Source organism: Rutidosis leptorrhynchoides, chromosome 2 (assembly GCF_046630445.1).
Source record: "Rutidosis leptorrhynchoides isolate AG116_Rl617_1_P2 chromosome 2, CSIRO_AGI_Rlap_v1, whole genome shotgun sequence".
Lineage (NCBI taxonomy): Eukaryota > Viridiplantae > Streptophyta > Magnoliopsida > Asterales > Asteraceae > Rutidosis > Rutidosis leptorrhynchoides.
The window spans coordinates 383,764,919-383,791,114 of NC_092334.1; positions in this window are offsets into that span (position 1 = coordinate 383,764,919).

The window sequence follows — 26,196 nt, forward strand, 5'->3', positions numbered from 1 at the left end:
GGTTCGGGCAATTTCTAATAATGTGGCCCGGTTTTCCACATTTATAACAAACTACATTGGCATAACTTGCTCCGACACTACTTGCTCCGCCATTACTCGTTCCGACACCATTTGTTCCTTTCGTTCTATTAACCCCTGGTCCGTAGACCTCACACTTCGCCGCGCTATGACCATTTCTTTTACACTTGTTGCAAAATTTGGTGCAGAATCCCGAGTGATTCTTTTCACACCTTTGGCATAGCTGCTTCTGATTGTTGTTGTTGTTGCGGTTATTATTGTTGTTGGGATGATTGTTGTAGTTGCTGTTGTTGTTGTTGTTGTTGTTGTTGGGCCGTTTGTTGTAGTTGCGATTGATGTTGCGATTGTTGGGATAATTGTTGCGATTATTGTTGTAATTGCTGTTGTTGTTGTATTGGTGATTCTTATCACCGTTTTCCTCCCACTTTCTTTTGACTTGCTTCACATTGGCCTCTTCAGCAGTCTGTTCTTTAATTCTTTCTTCAATCTGGTTCACGAGTTTGTGAGCCATTCTACATGCCTGTTGTATGGAGGCGGGCTCGTGTGAACTTATATCTTCTTGGATTCTTTCCGGTAATCCTTTCACAAACGCGTCGATCTTCTCTTCCTCATCTTCGAATGCTCCCGGACACAATAGGCACAATTCTGTGAATCGTCTTTCATACGTGGTAATATCAAATCCTTGGGTTCGTAACCCTCTAAGTTCTGTCTTGAGCTTATTGACCTCGGTTCTGGGACGGTACTTCTCGTTCATCAAGTGCTTGAATGCTGACCACGGTAGTGCGTACGCATCATCTTGTCCCACTTGCTCTAGATAGGTATTCCACCATGTTAACGCAGAACCTGTGAAGGTATGCGTAGCGTACTTCACTTTGTCCTCTTCAGTACACTTACTTATGGCAAACACCGATTCGACCTTCTCGGTCCACCGTTTCAATCCGATCGGTCCTTCGGTTCCATCAAATTCCAAAGGTTTGCAGGCAGTGAATTCTTTGTAGGTGCATCCTACACAATTTCCTGTACTGCCAGATCCAAGGTTATTGTTAGTATGTAGCGCAGCCTGTACCGCGGCTATGTTTGAAGCTAGAAAAGTACGGAATTCCTCTTCATTCATATTCACGGTGTGTCGAGTAGTCGGTGCCATTTCCTTCAAAATAGTCAAATGGAACAAGTTAATCATACAGAATATTAAGAGTAGTTAATAGTATTTCGTAGCATAATATGAACTCATTTATAAAAGCTTTTTCTTCATATTAGCATTTTATAAGTTTAAATTCGGGTAGTACCTACCCGTTAAGTTCATACTTAGTAGCTAATATACAATTCAACTACTACAATTCTATATGAAAAACTGATTGTAATAATATTTCACGTTCAAACTTTTATACAATATTTTACAAACTTACAATACCGCTTATTTTACATAAAGCATGAAATATAGCACACAATAACTTTGATACAAGATAGTTGTGAAGATAATTCTAGCTAGTACACAAGTCGTTCAGCAAAGGCAATAAAGACACGTAATTCATACGTCCAGAAACAAGTCATGCATTCTGGTTTTACTAGGACTACTTCCCATCCTTGGTCTTGTGGAACATAACCGTTATGGCCGTTGATAAGACAGCGTGTTGTAACGTCGTCAAAGGGATGAGGGTTACGTAATGACTAACAGTCTCGTAATAACCTAAAAACCTCATTTCTTATCCCAATTACCGACTCCATTACTTGTGGAAACGTTTTGTTTAATAGTTGTAGCCCGATGTTCTTGTTCTCACTTTGGTGAGAAGCGAACATTACTAACCCGTAAGCATAACATGCTTCTTTATGTTGCATGTTAGCCGCTTTTTCTAAATCACGAAGTCCTATATTCGGATATACTGAGTCAAAATAATTTCTTAACCCGTTGCGTAAAATAGCATTTGGGTTCCCCGCAATATATGCGTCAAAGTAAACACATCGTAACTTATGGATTTCCCAATGTGATATCCCCCATCTTCCGAACGAAAGCCTTTTATAAACCAAGGCATTCTTGGAACGTTCTTCGAATGTCTTACAAACTGATCTCGCCTTAAATAGTTGTGCCGAAGAATTCTGACCGACTCTAGACAAGATTTCATCAATCATGTCTCCGGGTAGGTCTCTTAAAATATTGGGTTGTCTATCCATTTTGTGTTTTTATACTGTAAAATAGACAAGAGTTAGATTCATAAAAAAAAATACTTATTAATACAAGCAATTTTTACATATATCATAAAGCATAAGCACACTATATTACATATATTACACCACACGAATACAACTATCTTATTCCGACTCGCTTGTTTCTTCTTCTTCGGTTTTGGTTCGTTTTGCCAAGTTTCTAGGGATATATGATGTTCCCCTAATACGAGCCGTCGTGATCCACATTGGTTTAGAAAAACCTGGTGGTTTAGAGGTTCCCGGGTCATTGTTACAACTTAAGGACTTCGGGGGTTGACGATACATATAAAGTTCATCGGGGTTGGAATTAGATTTCTCTATTTTTATGCCCTTTCCCTTATTATTTTCTTTTGCCTTTTTAAATTTAGTTGGGGTAATTTCTATAACATCATCGGAATTCTCATCGGAATTCGATTCATCGGAGAATTGGTAATCCTCCCAATATTTTGCTTCCTTGGAGGAAATACCATTGACCATAATTAACCTTGGTCGGTTGGTTGAGGATTTTCTTTTACTTAACCGTTTTATTATTTCCCCCACCGGTTCTATTTCTTCATCCGGTTCCGATTCTTCTTCCGGTTCCGACTCTTCTTCCGGTTCCTCTTCGGGAACTTGTGAATCAGTCCACGAATCATTCCAATTTACATTTGACTCTTCATTATTATTAGGTGAGTCAATGGGACTTGTTCTAGAGGTAGACATCTATCACATAATATCAAACGCGTTAAGAGATTAATATATCACATAATATTCACATGTTAAAAATATATAGTTTCCAACAAAATTTGTTAAGCAATCATTTTTCAAGTAAACACGGTCGAAGTCCAGACTCACTAATGCATCCTAACAAACTCGATAAGACACACTAATGCAAAATTCTGGTTCTCTAAGACCAACGCTCGGATACCAACTGAAATGTCCCGTTCTTATTGATTAAAAACGTTCCATATTAATTGATTTCGTTGCGAGGTTTTGACCTCTATATGAGACGTTTTTCAAAGACTGCATTCATTTTTAAAACAAACCATAACCTTTATTTCATAAATAAAGGTTTAAAAAGCTTTACGTAGATTATCAAATAATGATAATCTAAAATATCCTGTTTACACACGACCATTACATAATGGTTTACAATACAAATATGTTACATCGAAATCAGTTTCTTGAATGCAGTTTTTACACAATATCATACAAACATGGACTCCAAATCTTGTCCTTATTTTAGTATGCAACAGCGGAAGCACTTAATATTCACCTGAGAATAAACATGCTTTAAACGTCAACAAAAATGTTGGTGAGTTATAGGTTTAACCTATATATATCAAATCGTAACAATAGACCACAAGATTTCATATTTCAATACACATCCCATACATAGAGATAAAAATCATTCATATGGTGAACACCTGGTAACCGACATTAACAAGATGCATATATAAGAATATCCCCATCATTCCGGGACACCCTTCGGATATGATATAAATTTCGAAGTACTAAAGCATCCGGTACTTTGGATGGGGTTTGTTAGGCCCAATAGATCTATCTTTAGGATTCGCGTCAATTAGGGTGTCTGTTCCCTAATTCTTAGATTACCAGACTTAATAAAAAGGGGCATATTCGATTTTGATAATTCAACCATAGAATGTAGTTTCACGTACTTGTGTCTATTTTGTAAATCATTTATAAAACCTGCATGTATTCTCATCCCAAAAATATTAGATTTTAAAAGTGGGACTATAACTCACTTTCACAGATTTTTACTTCGTCGGGAAGTAAGACTTGGCCACTGGTTGATTCACGAACCTATAACAATATATACATATATATCAAAGTATGTTCAAAATATATTTACAACACTTTTAATATATTTTGATGTTTTAAGTTTATTAAGTCAGCTGTCCTCGTTAGTAACCTACAACTAGTTGTCCACAGTTAGATGTACAGAAATAAATCGATAAATATTATCTTGAATCAATCCACGACCCAGTGTATACGTATCTCAGTATTGATCACAACTCAAACTATATATATTTTGGAATCAACCTCAACCCTGTATAGCTAACTCCAACATTCACATATAGAGTGTCTATGGTTGTTCCGAAATATATATAGATGTGTCGACATGATAGGTCAAAACATTGTATACGTGTCTATGGTATCTCAAGATTACATAATATACAATACAAGTTGATTAAGTTATGGTTGGAATAGATTTGTTACCAATTTTCACGTAGCTAAAATGAGAAAAATTATCCAATCTTGTTTTACCCATAACTTCTTCATTTTAAATCCGTTTTGAGTGAATCAAATTGCTATGGTTTCATATTGAACTCTATTTTATGAATCTAAACAGAAAAAGTATAGGTTTATAGTCGGAAAAATAAGTTACAAGTCATTTTTGTAAAGGTAGTCATTTCAGTCGAAAGAACGACGTCTAGATGACCATTTTAGAAAACATACTTCCACTTTGAGTTTAACCATAATTTTTGGATATAGTTTCATGTTCATAATAAAAATCATTTTCTCAGAATAACAACTTTTAAATCAAAGTTTATCATAGTTTTTAATTAACTAACCCAAAACAGCCCTCGGTGTTACTACGACGGCGTAAATCCGGTTTTACGGTGTTTTTCGTGTTTCCAGGTTTTAAATCATTAAGTTAGCATATCATATAGATATAGAACATGTGTTTAGTTGATTTTAAAAGTCAAGTTAGAAGGATTAACTTTTGTTTGCGAACAAGTTTAGAATTAACTAAACTATGTTCTAGTGATTACAAGTTTAAACCTTCGAATAAGATAGCTTTATATGTATGAATCGAATGATGTTATGACAATCATTACTACCTTAAGTTCCTTGGATAAACCTACTGGAAAAGAGAAAAATGGATCTAGCTTCAATGGATCCTTGGATGGCTCGAAGTTCTTGAAGCAGAATCATGACACGAAAACAAGTTCAAGTAAGATCATCACTTGAAATAAGATTGTTATAGTTATAGAAATTGAACCAAAGTTTGAATATGATTATTACCTTGTATTAGAATGATAACCTACTGTAAGAAACAAAGATTTCTTGAGGTTGGATGATCACCTTACAAGATTGGAAGTGAGCTAGCAAACTTGAAAGTATTCTTGATTTTATGAAACTAGAACTTTTGGAATTTATGAAGAACACTTAGAACTTGAAGATAGAACTTGAGAGAGATCAATTAGATGAAGAAAATTGAAGAATGAAAGTGTTTGTAGGTGTTTTTGGTCGTTGGTGTATGGATTAGATATAAAGGATATGTAATTTTGTTTTCATGTAAATAAGTCATGAATGATTACTCATATTTTTGTAATTTTATGAGATATTTCATGCTAGTTGCCAAATGATGGTTCCCACATGTGTTAGGTGACTCACATGGGCTGCTAAGAGCTGATCATTGGAGTGTATATACCAATAGTACATACATCTAAAAGCTGTGTATTGTACGAGTACGAATACGGGTGCATACGAGTAGAATTGTTGATGAAACTGAACGAGGATGTAATTGTAAGCATTTTTGTTAAGTAGAAGTATTTTGATAAGTGTATTGAAGTCTTTCAAAAGTGTATAAATACATATTAAAACACTACATGTATATACATTTTAACTGAGTCGTTAAGTCATCGTTAGTCGTTACATGTAAGTGTTGTTTTGAAACCTTTAGGTTAACGATCTTGTTAAATGTTGTTAACCCAATGTTTATAATATCAAATGAGATTTTAAATTATTATATTATCATGATATTATCATGTATGAATATCTCTTAATATGATATATATACATTAAATGTCTTTACAACGATAATCGTTACATATATGTCTCGTTTAAAAATCATTAAGTTAGTAGTCTTGTTTTTACATATGTAGTTCATTGTTAATATACTTAATGATATGTTTACTTATCATAGTATCATGTTAACTACATATATATCCATATATATGTCATCATACAGTTTTTACAAGTATTAACGTTCGTGAATCACCGGTCAACTTGGGTGGTCAATTGTCTATATGAAACATATTTCAATTAATCAAGTCTTAATAAGTTTGATTGCTTAACATGTTGGAAACATTTAATCATGTAAATATCAATCTCAATTAATATATATAAACATGGAAAAGTTCGGGTCACTACAGTACTCACAGGAGTACATTCAAAGAAATTGAACTTTTTCAACACCTTCTCAATATAATGAGATTGAGAAATTGAAATTCCTTTGCTTTCACGTTTGATCCTAATGTCAAGGATAACGTCAGGCTCCCCTATATCTTTCATGGAGAATTTTGATGACAAAAATTCTTTTGTTAAATCAACCTGACTTTGGTCAGTCCCAAAGATTAACATGTCATCAACATATAGACAAATTATAACTCCTTTACCAGAATCATCAAATTTACTATATACACATTTATCTGCTTGGTTTAATTTAAAACCACAAGATAAAACCACTTCATCAAACTTCTGATGCCATTGCTTAGGTGCTTGTTTCAAACCATATAAGGACTTCACAAGTTTGCACACCTTGCCTTCATTTCCTGGCATGACAAAGCCCTGAGGTTGGTTCATGTAAACCTCCTCATCTAATTCACCATTCAAGAATGTTGTCTTCACATCCATCTGGTGAATAACCAGATTGTGAATTGTAGCCAAAGCAATCAGCAGTCTAATGGTAGTGATACGTGCCACAGGAGCATAAGTATCAAAATAGTCAATTCCAGACTTTTGTCTAAAGCCTTGAATGACTAACCTTGCCTTGAACTTTTCAATAGTTCCATCCACCTTCATCTTCTTTTTGAAGATCCATTTGCAACCCAAAGGTTTGCAACCAGGAGGTAAATCAGCTAACACCCAAGTGTTATTGCCCATGATGGAATCCATCTCATCATTAATTGCCTCTTTCCAGAATGCAACATCCTGAGACCTCATTGCTTCATCATATATTTTAGGATCATCATCAACATTGAAGCAATATGAATATTGGGTAGAAACATCATCCCTGGAACCTTCAACTAAGTATAGTTTAAAATCTGGTCCAAATGATTTAGGTTTCCTTTCTTTTTTGCTTTTTATGAAGCTCGAGTGACTGATTAACAGCCTTTTCAGAGACTTCATCATTACAATCCTTACTGATTCCATTGTTACTTGGAATCATATCTTTTGGTCTAGGTATAGATGAAAATCGATTTTCATCAAAGATTGCATCCCATGAATCAATCACATAATTTATTGAGACAAACTCATTAGGCTCTATTTCATAGAACATATATGCCTTGGAATGTTCAACATATCCAACAAATATGCAATCTTACGACCGCCCTATAACCCCATACCCGAAGATAATTCAAGTTAGGTTTCCTTATATACTAAAGTTCATAAGGTGTAATCTTGTTTCTTTTGTTAGGAACTCTATTAAGCAAATAACAAGCTGTTAACATAGCTTCCCCCCAAAATCCTTCACTTAAACCCGAATAGGATAACATAGAATTAACCATTTCCTTAAGGACCCTATTCTTCCTTTCAGATATACTATTTTGTTGTGGAGCATAAGTGTGATGCCCCGTATAAAACTGTCGTGTACGAATCATCAACAACAGGATCATTACAAGGTTAAGTACTATATGCTGTAATAAAAGAAGTTGCATTCATGATAAAAAGATGACGTCATAACCGACGTCAACTGTTTTACACCAACAGTATGCTTATACAAATAGCAAGAATGAATAAATGTATGTGACCCTTAGGTCGTTACAAAACATAGTTTCAAATGTATTAAAGTTTGAATGCAAGATAAACAGTTCATGAAGTGATAACACTAGAGCAGCGGGTGTCTACGGCAAGACTAGTACACAGCGGAAGCAACCTTAAGCACGTGAAAAACATGCTTAAAAATGTCAACACAAAGGTTGGTGAGCTATAGTTTAAGTATAACAGTATGTAAGGTAGACCACGAGATTTCAGTGCTACAAAGAGCGTTTCAAAACAGTATGATAAAGTATATGTTAACCGTGGGCACTTGGTAACTAACTTAACGTTTATACCCCCTGAAAGTACACTTGGCAAGTGCGTATGTTTACGAAGTATTAAACACTCATCAAATGCTAGCGCGACTAGCCCGAGTGGGGATGTCAAACCCTATGGATCCATATCTAAGATTCGTGTTCACGGTTCAAAAACCAATGATTAAACGTTACCGAGCTAAAGGGAATATTTATGCCGTTGTATAACCCACAAATATATAAGTTTAAGTACTCGTGCCTAGTATGTAAAACATAAAATGCGCATGTATTCTCAGTTCCCAAAATAGTTAAAGTAAAAAGGGATGCTATAACTCACAATGATAAAGTAACGGTAAAGTATGACTCGGGAAATAAGCAAGTGTGTAGGTCCGGAAAGTCCTCAACCTAAGTCAAATAGTGCTAAGTCAATAAATCGTCCCAATAGGTTTAAAAGTATGTAAATAAGGTCTTAAAGGTCATCATCATTCATCATCAAACAAAAGGTGTAAAGTAAGTTTCGTTCATGAAAGAGTTTAAAACAAAGGCTGAGTTCGGTCACTCACCACAGCCTCTATACCTACTGAAATAAGGTGAGACTAGTGGCCATGGCTCTGCATATGAGTCCTTTAGTTTTGGTAAAAATTATAGAAGCAAACTCGTCTTCGTTTGACCGTGGCGACGGTCTGAGTGCGAGTAGGTCAGAACAGCACAACGTTAAATGGACATAGTGACGATCGGAGGGCCATAAATCCTAAACCGTAAGTCGGATTAAGACGAGTCCTATATGAAAAGTTATCTACTCGAACAGAGATATCTGAAAATCATAATTACAGTAGCCCAGGTCATACGGGTCAGACACAGAAACAGTAAAACAGTAGGTAGGAAACAGAAAACAGAAAGTTAGTGGGTTCCGGTGGGTTTTTGGTACTCGATGCTTATCACGGTTCTCATCCTTGATGCATATAGCTTCAAGTGTACAACTCGTTGATGTGTTTGCATCATTTTCACCAAGGTTTGACCATCATAACCCAAGTGTAAGTCTAAGACTTGAAGCACAACTCACTTAAGTGTTGCAAGTGTTTTGATGAACCAAAGTTACATCAAAGTCTTAGATTCAACACATACATGAAATGTAAAAGTAATATTAACCAAGTTTTGACTATTATGACACAAGTGTAGGTCTAAGACATCTAGCACAACTCACTTAAGAGTTGTATGAAGTTTGATGAACCAAAGTTACATCAAGGTCTTAGATCTAACACATACATGAACTTTAAAACTAATATTAAGTTACAACTTGAAAATAAACTTATAAAATCAAGATCTTAAGTTGTAGAACATAGTTCTTAGTTAGATCTTGAAGATCCTAGACCCAAAAGTCTAGATCTAACATAAGTGTACCAAGTTATAATTAAAGAAAGCTTACTTACATGTTCTTGAACTTTTAAAGTAAATTTTAGTTCAAGAAAGTATGAGATCAAGACTAACTTGTAATACTTGACCATTTGAACCAACAAACATGAAATTTAAATGCATAATATAAAGTAGTAAACTAAGTAAACAAGTAGCTAGTTCATGGGTTGTTCATACTTTAAAGATTCAAACCAAAGTTTGATCTTTAAGAATGTAAACTTTAAGTTTACAAACATGACTTACAAGTAATGATTTCCAACACATGAACTTACAATCTTTTGAAACAACATATGTAGAACATAAACTAGTAAGTTTAGTTCTTGTGTGTTCTTGTAATTACAAGATAAAATGGAGAATCAAACTAGAAAGTTTGGTTCTTAGTAACTAGTAAAGAATAACAACAACAAAGTAAGTAACTTAACAAAGACAAGTAACAAAACAAGTGAATGATGATGATGTTTAAGTATGGAATTCGGTTTTTAACAAGAAAAGAAGAAGAAAAAGAAGTTCAAGTTACTTACAACTTAGAGAGAAAAGAGAGAAAGTTGGAAGTGTTTTGTGTGTGTGTGTTTTGAAATGAGAGAAATGTGAGTAGAAGTAATACAAAAAAATGAAATGAAAACTCCTCTAAAGAGGCCTATGGCCGACGGTCAAGATGGGGAAAGGGAGGAAGGAGTTGTTCCTTGGTCACTAGCATGTAAAAGTCTAAAAAGATGGATACAAGATGTGTTTGCATGGGGATTATGGTGGAACTAGATTCCAAACAAGTTAACTAACTAGTTAAGTTCCAAGTATGATACTTGCATTAAGAGATGAGCTAAATAAGTCCATTAAAGTGTAGGGTGGGCTTCATAGGTCCATTAACACTAATAAAGGCCCAAGTTCAAATAATTAACAAGCTAATCCAATAAAAGCCCAAGTAACTAACTAATAACCTTAGTTAATTAAAATTATTATTAAAATCAATCATGAATGTAAATAATATTCTAAAATTATTATTCGTGAAAGTTTTGTAAGTCACAAAGACTTTTCGGGCAATTAAAGTCAAGTACGGGCAATCATGGTAACAAGTAAATGTAATAACATACATTCATTTAATCACACGTATTAATAATAATAATTATTAATAATTAACGTTGGAAAATCCAGGGTCGTTACTGTAAGACCCGAGTATTTGTAATGTATATAAGTGTAATGTACGATACTTGAAACGGGGTTTTGGTTGTATATATTTAAAAGCAAGAAAGAAGCTGAACTGGAGGTGTCGCGCGCCGCGCGGCCTGGTGGCGCGCCGCGCCATCTGTCTGCGACAGATTCCTTACTTCTTTTTAAAATAGATATTTTGAGGGCAATTGTGTAATTTCACTTTGGGGCCGAATTTAATACCCTAGATCAGTTTTGGGGAGCTCATTTACTACTCCCACAACAACCTTATCTCCTCCAATTGAATTTTAGTGAGAGAGTGAAATCCTTGAGAGAGAGAGAGAGAGAGAGAGCTCCATTAAAGGGTGAAAGAGGTTGAATCGGGTCTTGGTGCAAGTTATAAAGTCGTTCATCTAGTCGATAGCTACGTGGTGATTGTGTTGGTAAGTTATAAAACCCAATTTCTTACTTTAATTGCTTTAAGGGTTAGGGTTTGGGCTAGTGATGAACCAAAGACCCATTTTGTTAGTATTTTGGGGATTTTGGGTGAATATGGGTTATGAAGGCTCATTGATGACTAACCTAGGGTTTGAATATGTTAATTGGACTTTTGAGTCTTAAATTTGGTTAGTTAGTTGCTAGAACACTTTAATAATATGTAAATGGGTGTTATTGGGTATGGATGACCCAAATGGGTGTGTTGACCTTGAAATGGGTCAAATGAGTCCTTAATGACCTAAGTGGCCTAGCAAGTATGAAAACGAGTTAGCCTTGTGACCTAAATGTGTTTTAAACCCATCTTGACGAATGATTAGGGTTTTGGTGTGTTTTGACCCAAATTAGGGTTAAGGGTGCAAATGGGTTGAAATTTGCACCTTGGGTCAAAATGGCTTAGAATGGTGAAAGGGTTTGGTTGACCGACTTGAGTTTGCGTTTGATGATGTGTATAATATGTTAGGTACATTACTTTGAGGTCTTGCAAGCTCGGGTATCCTTTCACAAGACTTGGAGGTGAGTGGAATAATTATACACGTATGTATATGGTATATTTATTTGTAAGCTATGGTGTGACCTACGGAGCCGGGAATACCATAGGGTGTGTGTGAACGTGCTATGATGTGAACCACGGTGCTGGTAGCATCATAGTGCATGTTTGAGATGTGAACTATGGAGCCGGTAGCATCGGAGTGTGAACCACGGAGCCGGTAGCACTATAAAATGAGGTGTGAACCACGGAGCCGGTAGCACCAAAGTGTGAACCACGGAGCCGGTAGCACTATAAAAGAGTATGACTCAAATGCGTAGTGACGTGAACCACGGAGCCGGTAGCGTCATAGCATTTCGTACGGTGTGAAACACGGAGCCGGTAGCACCAAGACGCGTTTATGGTTAACCATATAGTTGTTATATATATGTTGTGCGATATCGTATTATATTATTGGAGCTTATGATATTGACATTGTTAGTTGAGGTATTGGGTAGCGTATAGCTTACTTGGAGTTCGGTATGCTAATTGTTTATACTAGCGATATTACGGTGTGTGTAAGTGGGTGCAAGTAGGTATATTATATATGTATATGTATAATTATTGCATTCACTAAGCGTTGCTTACCCTCTCGTTGTTTACCCTTTTTATAGGTTCGATGGTGGATAAGGGTAAGGGCATTACCTTGGACTAGAGATCCCGCTTTATTGTAGGGGACGCTTTTGGATGTGTTGACTTTTGGGAGTTTGATCGAGACGTGGGTAGTTTAATCCCAAACGCCATGCTCCTAGTGTAGTTTGGTACTTAAACTTTTTGGTGGTCGAAACTGAGAAATTGTATTAAACTTGTATTTCGGGTCGTGTGGGCCCCGCTTGTAAAACATCATTTTTATGTTTGAATCGTGTTATTTTTACATATTTGAATGTGTGGTTAAAAGCGTTTCGCCTAAAAATGTCGAGAACTAGTCGATCTTTTTCGCATTTAAGGACTTTTGGGACAGACCACTTCGGCGCGCCGCGCCAGTTGCTGGACAGTTAATTTTTTTTTATTTTGCATTTCACGCGGTTTAGTCGTGGGTTGGTTTGGGTTGTTACAAGTGGTATCAGAGCATGGTCTAAGGGATTTAGGTGACTTGAGATAGGCGCCTAGACTTAGACTTTTTGTGTGCGCGTTATGCGGGACTTGTAGGACTTTGGGTCGGATCGGAATTTGGTTAGTGCATAGGTTTATGTGAATTAATCATGCGCTGTTTGTTTGTGTTATGTGTTGCAATCATCAAGCGAGATAGACGTTGTACTAGCAAGTTATTGCGACGTGCTCGCGTAGTAATGACTAGCTACCATTATTACGGGTGCAAATCGTGTCAAACAAGCGATGTACGATGATTGTTGAGCGAGATGGGATAGTGTGGTATATATGTACATATACGTGTTATGTCCTTGTGTTTCGCCTTTTAACCTATTCCGTTTTATAGAATGAAGATGAGAAACCCGACACGACACCGATAATGGGGGCACGAGTGAGGACCCCGAGTTCACGGTCAAGGTTGAGGCCATCTTTAAACGTCAAAAGGCAGAATATCTTGAGGAGATTAAGAAGATGTTTCTAGACTCGATTGACGAGCAATTAGTCAATGTAGTCAAAGAGCAAGTCAAGGCCATTCTTCATGATGATAATGTGGGAAGACGGGACTTTTTCTACAAGAACTTTAAGGATTCTCAACCTCCCACTTTTGAGGGTGAAAGAGATCCTCTTAAAATGTAGTGACCCGAACTTTTCCATGTTTATATATACTAATTGAGATTGATATTTACATGATTAAATGTTTCCAACATGTTAAGCAATCAAACTTGTTAAGACTTGATTAATTGAAATAGGTTTCATATAGACAATTGACCACCCAAGTTGACCGGTGATTCACGAACGTTAAAACTTGTAAAAACTATATGATGACATATATATGGTTATATATATAGTTAACATGATATTATGATAAGTAAACATATCATTAATTATATTAACAATGAACTACATATGTAAAAACAAGACTACTAACTTAATGATTTTGAAACAAGACATATATGTAACGATTATCGTTGTAACGACATTTAATGTATATATATCATATTAAGAGATATCCGTACATCATAATATCATGATAATATAATAATTTAAAATCTCTTTTGATATTATAAACATTGGGTTAACAACATTTAACAAGATCGTTAACCTAAAGGTTTCAAAACAACATTTACATGTAACGACTAACGATGACTTAACGACTCAGTTAAAATGTATATACATGTAGTGTTTTAATATGTATTCATACACTTTTGAAAGACTTCAAGACACTTATCAAAATACTTCTACTTAACAAAAATGCTTACAATTACATCCTCGTTCAGTTTCATCAACAATTCTACTCGTATGCACCCGTATTCGTACTCGTACAATACACAGCTTTTAGATGTATGTACTATTGGTATATACACTCCAATGATCAGCTCTTAGCAGCCCATGTAAGTCACCTAACACATGTGGGAACCATCATTTGGCAACTAGCATGAAATATCTCATAAAATTACAAAAATATGAGTAATCATTCATGACTTATTTACATGAAAACAAAATAACATATCCTTTATATCTAATCCATACACCAACGACCAAAAACACCTACAAACACTTTCATTCTTCAATTTTCTTCATCTAATTGATCTCTCTCAAGTTCTATCTTCAAGTTCTAAGTGTTCTTCATAAATTCCAAAAGTTCTAGTTTCATAAAATCAAGAATACTTTCAAGTTTGCTAGCTCACTTCCAATCTTGTAAGGTGATCATCCAACCTCAAGAAATCTTTGTTTCTTACAGTAGGTTATCATTCTAATACAAGGTAATAATCATATTCAAACTTTGGTTCAATTTCTATAACTATAACAATCTTATTTCAAGTGATGATCTTACTTGAACTTGTTTTCGTGTCATGATTCTGCTTCAAGAACTTCGAGCCATCCAAGGATCCATTGAAGCTAGATCCATTTTTCTCTTTTCCAGTAGGTTTATCCAAGGAACTTAAGGTAGTAATGATGTTTATAACATCATTCGATTCATACATATAAAGCTATCTTATTCGAAGGTTTAAACTTGTAATCACTAGAACATAGTTTAGTTAATTCTAAACTTGTTCGCAAACAAAAGTTAATCCTTCTAACTTGACTTTTAAAATAAACTAAACACATGTTCTATATCTATATGATATGCTAACTTAATGATTTAAAACCTGGAAACACGAAAAACACCGTAAAACCGGATTTACGCCGTCGTAGTAACACCGCGGGCTGTTTTGGGTTAGTTAATTAAAAACTATGATAAACTTTGATTTAAAAGTTGTTATTCTGAGAAAATGATTTTTATTATAAACATGAAACTATATCCAAAAATTATGGTTAAACTCAAAGTGGAAGTATGTTTTCTAAAATGGTCATCTAGACGTCGTTCTTTCGACTGAAATGACTACCTTTACAAAAATGACTTGTAACTTATTTTTCCGACTATAAACCTATACTTTTTCTGTTTAGATTCATAAAATAGAGTTCAATATGAAACCATAGAAATTTGATTCACTCAAAACGGATTTAAAATGAAGAAGTTATGGGTAAAACAAGATTGGATAATTTTTCTCATTTTAGCTACGTGAAAATTGGTAACAAATCTATTCCAACCATAACTTAATCAACTTGTATTGTATATTATGTAATCTTGAGATACCATAGACACGTATACAATGTTTCGACCTATCATGTCGACACATCTATATATATTTCGGAACAACCATAGACACTCTATATGTGAATGTTGGAGTTAGCTATACAGGGTTGAGGTTGATTCCAAAATATATATAGTTTGAGTTGTGATCAATACTGAGATACGTATACACTGGCTCGTGGATTGATTCAAGATAATATTTATCGATTTATTTCTGTACATCTAACTGTGGACAACTAGTTGTAGGTTACTAATGAGGACAGCTGACTTAATAAACTTAAAACATCAAAATATATTAAAAGTGTTGTAAATATATTTTGAACATACTTTGATATATATGTATATATTGTTATAGGTTCGTGAATCAACCAGTGGCCAAGTCTTACTTCCCGACGAAGTAAAAATCTGTGAAAGTGAGTTATAGTCCCACTTTTAAAATCTAATATTTTTGGGATGAGAATACATGCAGGTTTTTTAAATGATTTACAAAATAGACACAAGTACGTGAAACTACATTCTATGGTTGAATTATCGAAATCGAATATGCCCCTTTTTATTAAGTCTGGTAATCTAAGAATTAGGGAACAGACACCCTAATTGACGCGAATCCTAAAGATAGATCTATTGGGCCTAACAAACCCCATCCAAAGTACCGGATGCTTTAGTACTTCGAAATTTATATCATATCCGAAGGGTGTCCCGGAATGATGGGGATATTCTTATATATGCATCTTGTTAATGTCGGTTACCAGGTGTTCACCATATGAATGATTTTTATCTCTATGTATGGGACGTGTATTGAAATATGAAATCTTGTGGTCTATTATTATGATTTGATATATATAGGTTAAACCTATAACTCACCAACATTTTTGTTGACGTTTTAAGCATGTTTATTCTCAGGTGATTATTAAGAGCTTCCGCTGTCGCATACTTAAATAAGGACGAGATTTGGAGTCCATGCTTGTATGATATTGTGTAAAAACTGCATTCAAGAAACTTATTTTGTTGTAACATATTTGTATTGTAAACCATTATGTAATGGTCGTGTGTAAACAGAATATTTTAGATTATCATTATTTGATAATCTACGTAAAGTTTTTTTAAAACCTTTATCTATGAAATAAAGGTTATGGTTTGTTTTAAAAATGAATGCAGTCTTTGAAAAACGTCTCATATAGAGGTCAAAACCTCACAACGAAATCAATTAATATGGAACGTTTTTAATCAATAAGAACGGGACATTTCAGTTGGTATCCGAGCGTTGGTCTTAGAGAACCAGAATTTTGCATTAGTGTATCTTATCGAGTTTGTTAGGATGCATTAGTGAGTCTGGACTTCGACCGTGTTTACTTGAAAAATGATTGCTTAACAAATTTTGTTGGAAACTATATATTTTTAACATGTGAATATTATGTGATATATTAATCTCTTAACGCGTTTGATATTATGTGATAGATGTCTACCTCTAGAACAAGTCCCATTGACTCACCTAATAATAATGAAGAGTCAAATGTAAATTGGAATGATTCGTGGACTGATTCACAAGTTCCCGAAGAGGAACCGGAAGAAGAGTCGGAACCGGAAGAAGAATCGGAACCGGAAGAAGAATCGGAACCGGATGAAGAAATAGAACCGGTGGGGGAAATAATAAAACGGTTAAGTAAAAGAAAATCCTCAACCAACCGACCAAGGTTAATTATGGTCAATGGTGTTTCCGCCAAGGAAGCAAAATATTGGGAGGATTACCAATTCTCCGATGAATCGGATTCCGACGAGAATTCCGATGATGTTATAGAAATTACCCCAACTGAATTTAAAAAGGCAAAAGAAAATAATAAGGGAAAGGGCATAAAAATAGAGAAATCTAATTCCAACCCCGATGAACTTTATATGTATCGTCAACCCCCGAAGTCTTTAAGTTGTAACAATGACCCGGGAACCTCTAAACCACCAGGTTTTTCTAAACCAATGTGGATCACGACGGCTCGTATTAGGGGAACATCATATATCCCTAGAAACTTGGCAAAATGAACCAAAACCGAAGAAGAAGAAACAAGCGAGTCGGAATAAGATAGTTGTATTCGTGTAGTGTAATATATGTAATATAGTGTGCTTATGCTTTATGATATATGTAAAAAAATTGCTTGTATTAATAAGTATTTTTTTTATGAATCTAACTCTTGTCTATTTTACAGTATAAAAACACAAAAAGGATAGACAACCCAATATTTTAAGAGACCTACCCGGAGACATGATTGATGAAATCTTGTCTAGAGTCGGTCAGAATTCTTCGGCACAACTATTTAAGGCGAGATCGGTTTGTAAGACATTCGAAGAACGTTCCAAGAATACCTTGGTTTATAAAAGGCTTTCGTTCGAAAGATGGGGGATATCACATTGGGAAATCCATAAGTTACGATGTGTTTACTTTGACGCATATATTGCGGGGAACCCAAATGCTATTTTACGCAATGGGTTAAGAAATTATTTTGACTCAATATATCCGAATATTGGACTTCGTGATTTAGAAAAAGTGGCTAACATGCAACATAAAGAAGCATGTTATGCTTACGGATTAGTAATGTTCGCTTCTCACCAAAGTGAGAACAAGAACATCGGGCTACAACTATTAAACAAAACGTTCCCACAAGTGACGGAGTCGGTAATTGGGGTAAGAAATGAGGTTTTTAGATTGTTACGGGACTGTTGGACATTACGTAACCCTCGTCCCTTTGAAGACGTTACAACACGCTGTCTTATCAACGGCCATAACGGTTATGTTCCACAAGACCAAGGATGGGAAGTAATCCTAGTAAAACCAGAATGCATGACTTGTTTCTGGACGTATGAATTACGTGTCTTTATTGCCTTTGCTGAACGACTTGTGTACTAGCTAGAATTATCTTCACAACCATCTTGTATCAAATTTATTGTGTGCTATATTTCATGCTATATGTAAAATAAGCGGTATTGTAAGTTTGTAAAATATTGTGTAAAAGTTTGAACGCGAAATATTATTATAATCAGTTTTTCATATAGAATTGTAGTAGTTGAATTGTATATTAGCTACTAAGTATGAACGTAACGGGTAGGTACTACCCGAACTTAAACTTATAAAACGCTAATATGAAGAAAAAGCTTTTATAAATGAGTTCATATTTTGCTACGAAATACTATTAACTACTCTTAATATTCTGTATGATTAACTTGTTCCATTTGACTATTTTGAAGGAAATGGCACCAACTACTCGACACACCGTGAATATGAATGAAGAGGAATTCCGTACATTTCTAGCTTCAAACATAGCCGCAGTACAGGCTGCGCTACAAACCAATAATAACCTTGGATCTGGCAGTACAGGAAATCGTGTAGGATGCACCTACAAAGAATTCACTGCCTGCAAACCTTTGGAATTTGATGGAACCGAAGGACCGATTGGATTGAAACGGTGGACCGAGAAGGTCGAATCGGTGTTTGCCATAAGTAAGTGTACTGAAGAGGACAAAGTGAAGTACGCTACGCATACCTTCACAGGTTCTGCGTTAACATGGTGGAATACCTATCTAGAGCAAGTGGGACAAGATGATGCGTACGCACTACCGTGGTCAGCATTCAAGCACTTGATGAACGAGAAGTACCGTCCCAGAACCGAGGTCAATAAGCTCAAGACAGAACTTAGAGGGTTACGAACTCAAGGATTTAATATTACCACGTACGAAAGACGATTCACAGAATTGTGCCTATTGTGTCCGGGAGCTTTCGAAGATGAGGAAGAGAAGATCGACGCGTTTGTGAAAGGATTACCGGAAAGAATCCAAGAAGATATAAGTTCACACGAGCCCGCCTCCATACAACAGGCATGTAGAATGGCTCACAAACTAGTGAATCAGATTGAAGAAAGAATTAAAGAACAGACTGCTGAAGAGGCCAATGTGAAGCAAGTCAAAAGAAAGTGGGAGGAAAACGGTGATAAGAATCACCAATACAACAACAACATCAATTACAACAATAATCGCAACAATTATCCCAACAATCGCAACATCAATCGTAACTACAACAAACGGCCCAACAACAACAACAACAACAGCAACTACAACAATCATCCCAACAACAATAATAACCGCAACAACAACAACAATCAGAAGCAGCTATGCCAAAGGTGTGAAAAGTATCACTCGGGGTTCTGCACCAAATTTTGCAATAAGTGTAAAAGAAATGGTCATAGCGCGGTGAAGTGTGAGGTCTACGGACCAGGGGTTAACAGAACGAAAGGAACAAATGGTGTCGGAACGAGTAATGGCGGAGCAAGTAGTGTCGGAGCAAGTTATGCCAATGTAATTTGTTATAAATGTGGAAAACCGGACCACATTATTAGAAATTGCCCGAACCAGGAGAACACGAATGGACAAGGCCGCGGAAGAGTTTTCAATATTAATGTGGCAGAGGCACAGGAAGACCCGGAGCTTGTTACGGGTACGTTTCTTATTGACAATAAATCTGCTTACGTTTTATTTGATTCGGGTGCGGATAGAAGCTATATGAGTAGAGATTTTTGTGCTAAATTAAGTTGTCCATTGACGCCTTTGGATAGTAAATTTTTACTCGAATTAGCAAATGGTAAATTAATTTCAGCAGATAATATATGTCGGAATCGAGAAATTAAACTGGTTAGCGAAACATTTAAGATTGATTTGATACCAGTAGAGTTAGGGAGTTTTGATGTGATAATCGGTATGGACTGGTTGAAAGAAGTGAAAGCAGAGATCGTTTGTTACAAAAATGCAATTCGCATTATACGAGAAAAAGGAAAACCCTTAATGGTGTACGGAGAAAAGGGCAACACGAAGCTACATCTTATTAGTAATTTGAAGGCACAAAAACTAATAAGAAAAGGTTGCTATGCTGTTCTAGCACACGTCGAGAAAGTACAAACTGAAGAAAAGAGCATCAATGATGTTCCCATTGCAAAAGAATTTCTCGATGTATTTCCGAAAGAATTACCGGGATTACCCCCACATCGATCCGTTGAATTTCAAATAGATCTTGTACCAGGAGCTGCACCAATAGCTCGTGCTCCTTACAGACTCGCACCCAGCGAGATGAAAGAACTACAAAGCCAATTACAAGAACTTTTAGAGCGTGGTTTCATTCGACCAAGCACATCACCGTGGGGAGCTCCTGTTTTGTTTGTCAAGAAGAAAGACTGTACATTCAGGTTGTGTATCGACTACCGAGAGTTGAACAAACTTACCATCAAGAACCGCTACCCACTACCAAGAATTGATGACTTATTTGATCAACTACAAGGCTCGTCTGTTTATTCAAAGATTGACTTACGTTCCGGGTATCATCAAATGCGGGTGAAAGAAGATGATATTCCAAAGACTGCTTTCAGAACACGTTATGGTCATTACGAGTTTATGGTCATGCCGTTTGGTTTAACTAATGCACCAGCTGTGTTCATGGACCTTAAGAACCGAGTGTGTGGACCATACCTTGACAAGTTTGTCATTGTTTTCATTGATGACATACTTATTTACTCAAAGAATGACCAAGAACACGGTGAACATTTGAGAAAGGTGTTAGAAGTATTGAGGAAGGAAGAATTGTACGCTAAGTTTTCAAAGTGTGCATTTTGGTTGGAAAAAGTTCAATTCCTCGGTCACATAGTGAACAAAGAAGGTATTAAGGTGGATCCGGCAAAGATAGAAACTGTTGAAAAGTGGGAAACTCCGAAAACTCCGAAACACATACGCCAGTTTTTAGGACTAGCTGGTTACTACAGAAGGTTCATCCAAGACTTTTCCAGAATAGCAAAACCCTTGACTGCATTAACGCATAAAGGGAAGAAATTTGAATGGAATGATGAACAAGAGAAAGCGTTTCAGTTATTAAAGAAAAAGCTAACTACGGCACCTATATTGTCATTGCCTGAAGGGAATGATGATTTTGTGATTTATTGTGATGCATCAAAGCAAGGTCTCGGTTGTGTATTAATGCAACGAACGAAGGTGATTGCTTATGCCTCTAGACAATTGAAGATTCACGAGCAAAATTATACGACGCATGATTTGCAATTAGGCGCGGTTGTTTTTGCATTAAAGACTTGGAGGCACTACTTATATGGGGTCAAAAGTATTATATATACCGACCACAAAAGTCTTCAACACATATTTAATCAGAAACAACTGAATATGAGGCAACGTAGGTGGATTGAATTGTTGAATGATTACGACTTTGAGATTCGTTACCACCCGGGGAAGGCAAATGTGGTAGCCGATGCCTTGAGCAGGAAGGACAGAGAACCCATTCGAGTAAAATCTATGAATATAATGATTCATAATAACATTACTACTCAAATAATGGAGGCGCAACAAGGAGTTTTAAAAGAGGGAAATTTAAAGGATGAAATACCCAAAGGATCGGAGAAGCATCTTAATATTCGGAAAGACGGAACCCGGTATAGGGCTGAAAGGATTTGGGTACCAAAATTTGGAGATATGAGAGAAATGGTACTTAGAGAAGCTCATAAAACCAGATACTCAATACATCCTGGAACGGGGAAGATGTACAAGGATCTCAAGAAACATTTTTGGTGGCCGGGTATGAAAGACGATGTTGCTAAATACGTAGGAGAATGTTTGACGTGTTCTAAGGTCAAAGCTGAGCATCAGAAACCATCAGGTCTACTTTAACAACCCGAAATCCCAGAATGGAAATGGGAAAACATTACCATGGATTTCATCACTAAATTGCCAAGGACTGCAAGTGGTTTTGATACTATTTGGGTAATAGTTGATCGTCTCACCAAATCAGCACACTTCCTGCCAATAAGAGAAGATGACAAGATGGAGAAGTTAGCACGACTGTATTTGAAGGAAGTCGTCTCCAGACATGGAATACCAATCTCTATTATCTCTGATAGGGATGGTAGATTTATTTCAAGATTCTGGCAGACATTACAACAAGCATTAGGAACTCGTCTAGACATGAGTACTGCCTATCATCCACAAACTGATGGGCAGAGTGAAAGGATGATACAAACGCTTGAAGACATGCTACGAGCATGTGTTATTGATTTCGGAAACAGTTGGGATCGACATCTACCGTTAGCAGAATTTTCCTACAACAACAGCTACCATTCAAGCATTGAGATGGCGTCGTTTGAAGCACTTTATGGTAGAAAGTGCAGGTCTCCGATTTGTTGGAGTGAAGTGGGGGATAGACAGATTACGGGTCCGGAGATTATACAAGAAACTACCGAGAAGATCATCCAAATTCAACAACGGTTGAAAACCGCCCAAAGTCGACAAAAGAGCTACGCTGACATTAAAAGAAAAGATATAGAATTTGAAATTGGAGAGATGGTCATGCTTAAAGTTGCACCTTGGAAAGGCATTGTTCGATTTGGTAAACGAGGGAAATTAAATCCAAGGTATATTGGACCATTCAAGATTATTGATCGTGTCGGACCAGTAGCTTACCGACTAGAGTTACCTCAACAACTCGCGGCTGTACATAACACTTTCCACGTCTCGAATTTGAAGAAATGTTTTGCTAAAGAAGATCTCACTATTCCGTTAGATGAAATCCAAATCAACGAAAAACTTCAATTCATCGAAGAACCCGTCGAAATAATGGATCGTGAGGTTAAAAGACTTAAGCAAAACAAGATACCAATTTTTAAGGTTCGATGGAATGCTCGTAGAGTACCCGAGTTCACCTGGGAGCGTGAAGATCAGATGAAGAAGAAATACCCGCATCTATTTCCAGAAGATTCGTCAACACCTTCAAAAGCTTAAAATTTCGGGACGAAATTTATTTAACGGGTAGGTACTGTAGTGACCCGAACTTTTCCATGTTTATATATACTAATTGAGATTGATATTTACATGATTAAATGTTTCCAACATGTTAAGCAATCAAACTTGTTAAGACTTGATTAATTGAAATAGGTTTCATATAGACAATTGACCACCCAAGTTGACCGGTGATTCACGAACGTTAAAACTTGTAAAAACTATATGATGACATATATATGGTTATATATATAGTTAACATGATATTATGATAAGTAAACATATCATTAATTATATTAACAATGAACTACATATGTAAAAACAAGACTACTAACTTAATGATTTTGAAACAAGACATATATGTAACGATTATCGTTGTAACGACATTTAATGTATATATATCATATTAAGAGATATCCGTACATCATAATATCATGATAATATAATAATTTAAAATCTCTTTTGATATTATAAACATTGGGTTAACAACATTTAACAAGATCGTTAACCTAAAGGTTTCAAAACAACATTTACATGTAACGACTAACGATGACTTAACGACTCAGTTAAAATGTATATACATGTAGTGTTTTAATATGTATTCATACACTTTTGAAAGACTTCAAGACACTTATCAAAATACTTCTACTTAACAAAAATGCTTACAATTACATCCTCGTTCAGTTTCATCAACAATTCTACTCGTATGCACCCGTATTCGTACTCGTACAATACACAGCTTTTAGATGTATGTACTATTGGTATATACACTCCAATGATCAGCTCTTAGCAGCCCATGTAAGTCACCTAACACATGTGGGAACCATCATTTGGCAACTAGCATGAAATATCTCATAAAATTACAAAAATATGAGTAATCATTCATGACTTATTTACATGAAAACAAAATAACATATCCTTTATATCTAATCCATACACCAACGACCAAAAACACCTACAAACACTTTCATTCTTCAATTTTCTTCATCTAATTGATCTCTCTCAAGTTCTATCTTCAAGTTCTAAGTGTTCTTCATAAATTCCAAAAGTTCTAGTTTCATAAAATCAAGAATACTTTCAAGTTTGTTAGCTCACTTCCAATCTTGTAAGGTGATCATCCAACCTCAAGAAATCTTTGTTTCTTACAGTAGGTTATCATTCTAATACAAGGTAATAATTATATTCAAACTTTGGTTCAATTTCTATAACTATAACAATCTTATTTCAAGTGATGATCTTACTTGAACTTGTTTTCGTGTCATGATTCTGCTTCAAGAACTTCGAGCCATCCAAGGATCCATTGAAGCTAGATCCATTTTTCTCTTTTCCAGTAGGTTTATCCAAGGAACTTAAGGTAGTAATGATGTTTATAACATCATTCGATTCATACATATAAAGCTATCTTATTCGAAGGTTTAAACTTGTAATCACTAGAACATAGTTTAGTTAATTCTAAACTTGTTCGCAAACAAAAGTTAATCCTTCTAACTTGACTTTTAAAATAAACTAAACACATGTTCTATATCTATATGATATGCTAACTTAATTATTTAAAACCTGGAAACACGAAAAACACCGTAAAACCGGATTTACGCCGTCGTAGTAACACCGCGGGCTGTTTTGGGTTAGTTAATTAAAAACTATGATAAACTTTGATTTAAAAGTTGTTATTCTGAGAAAATGATTTTTATTATAAACATGAAACTATATCCAAAAATTATGGTTAAACTCAAAGTGGAAGTATGTTTTCTAAAATGGTCATCTAGACGTCGTTCTTTCGACTGAAATGACTACCTTTACAAAAATGACTTGTAACTTATTTTTCCGACTATAAACCTATACTTTTTATGTTTAGATTCATAAAATAGAGTTCAATATGAAACCATAGCAATTTGATTCACTCAAAACGGATTTAAAATGAAGAAGTTATGGGTAAAACAAGATTGGATAATTTTTCTCATTTTAGCTACGTGAAAATTGGTAACAAATCTATTCCAACCATAACTTAATCAACTTGTATTGTATATTATGTAATCTTGAGATACCATAGACATGTATACAATGTTTCGACCTATCATGTCGACACATCTATATATATTTCGGAACAACCATAGACACTCTATATGTGAATGTTGGAGTTAGCTATACAGGGTTGAGGTTGATTCCAAAATATATATAGTTTGAGTTGTGATCAATACTGAGATACGTACACTGGGTCGTGGATTGATTCAAGGTAATATTTATCGATTTATTTCTGTACATCTAACTGTGGACAACTAGTTGTAGGTTACTAATGAGGACAGCTGACTTAATAAACTTAAAACATCAAAATATATTAAAAGTGTTGTAAATATATTTTGAACATACTTTGATATATATGTATATATTATTATAGGTTCGTGAATCAACCAGTGGCCAAGTCTTACTTCCCGACGAAGTAAAAATCTGTGAAAGTGAGTTATAGTCCCACTTTTAAAATCTAATATTTTTGGGATGAGAATACATGCAGGTTTTTTAAATGATTTACAAAATAGACACAAGTACGTGAAACTACATTCTATGGTTGAATTATCGAAATCGAATATGCCCCTTTTTATTAAGTCTGGTAATCTAAGAATTAGGGAACAGACACCCTAATTGACGCGAATCCTAAAGATAGATCTATTGGGCCTAACAAACCCCATCCAAAGTACCGGATGCTTTAGTACTTCGAAATTTATATCATATCCGAAGGGTGTCCCGGAATGATGGGGATATTCTTATATATGCATCTTGTTAATGTCGGTTACCAGGTGTTCACCATATGAATGATTTTTATCTCTATGTATGGGTCGTGTATTGAAATA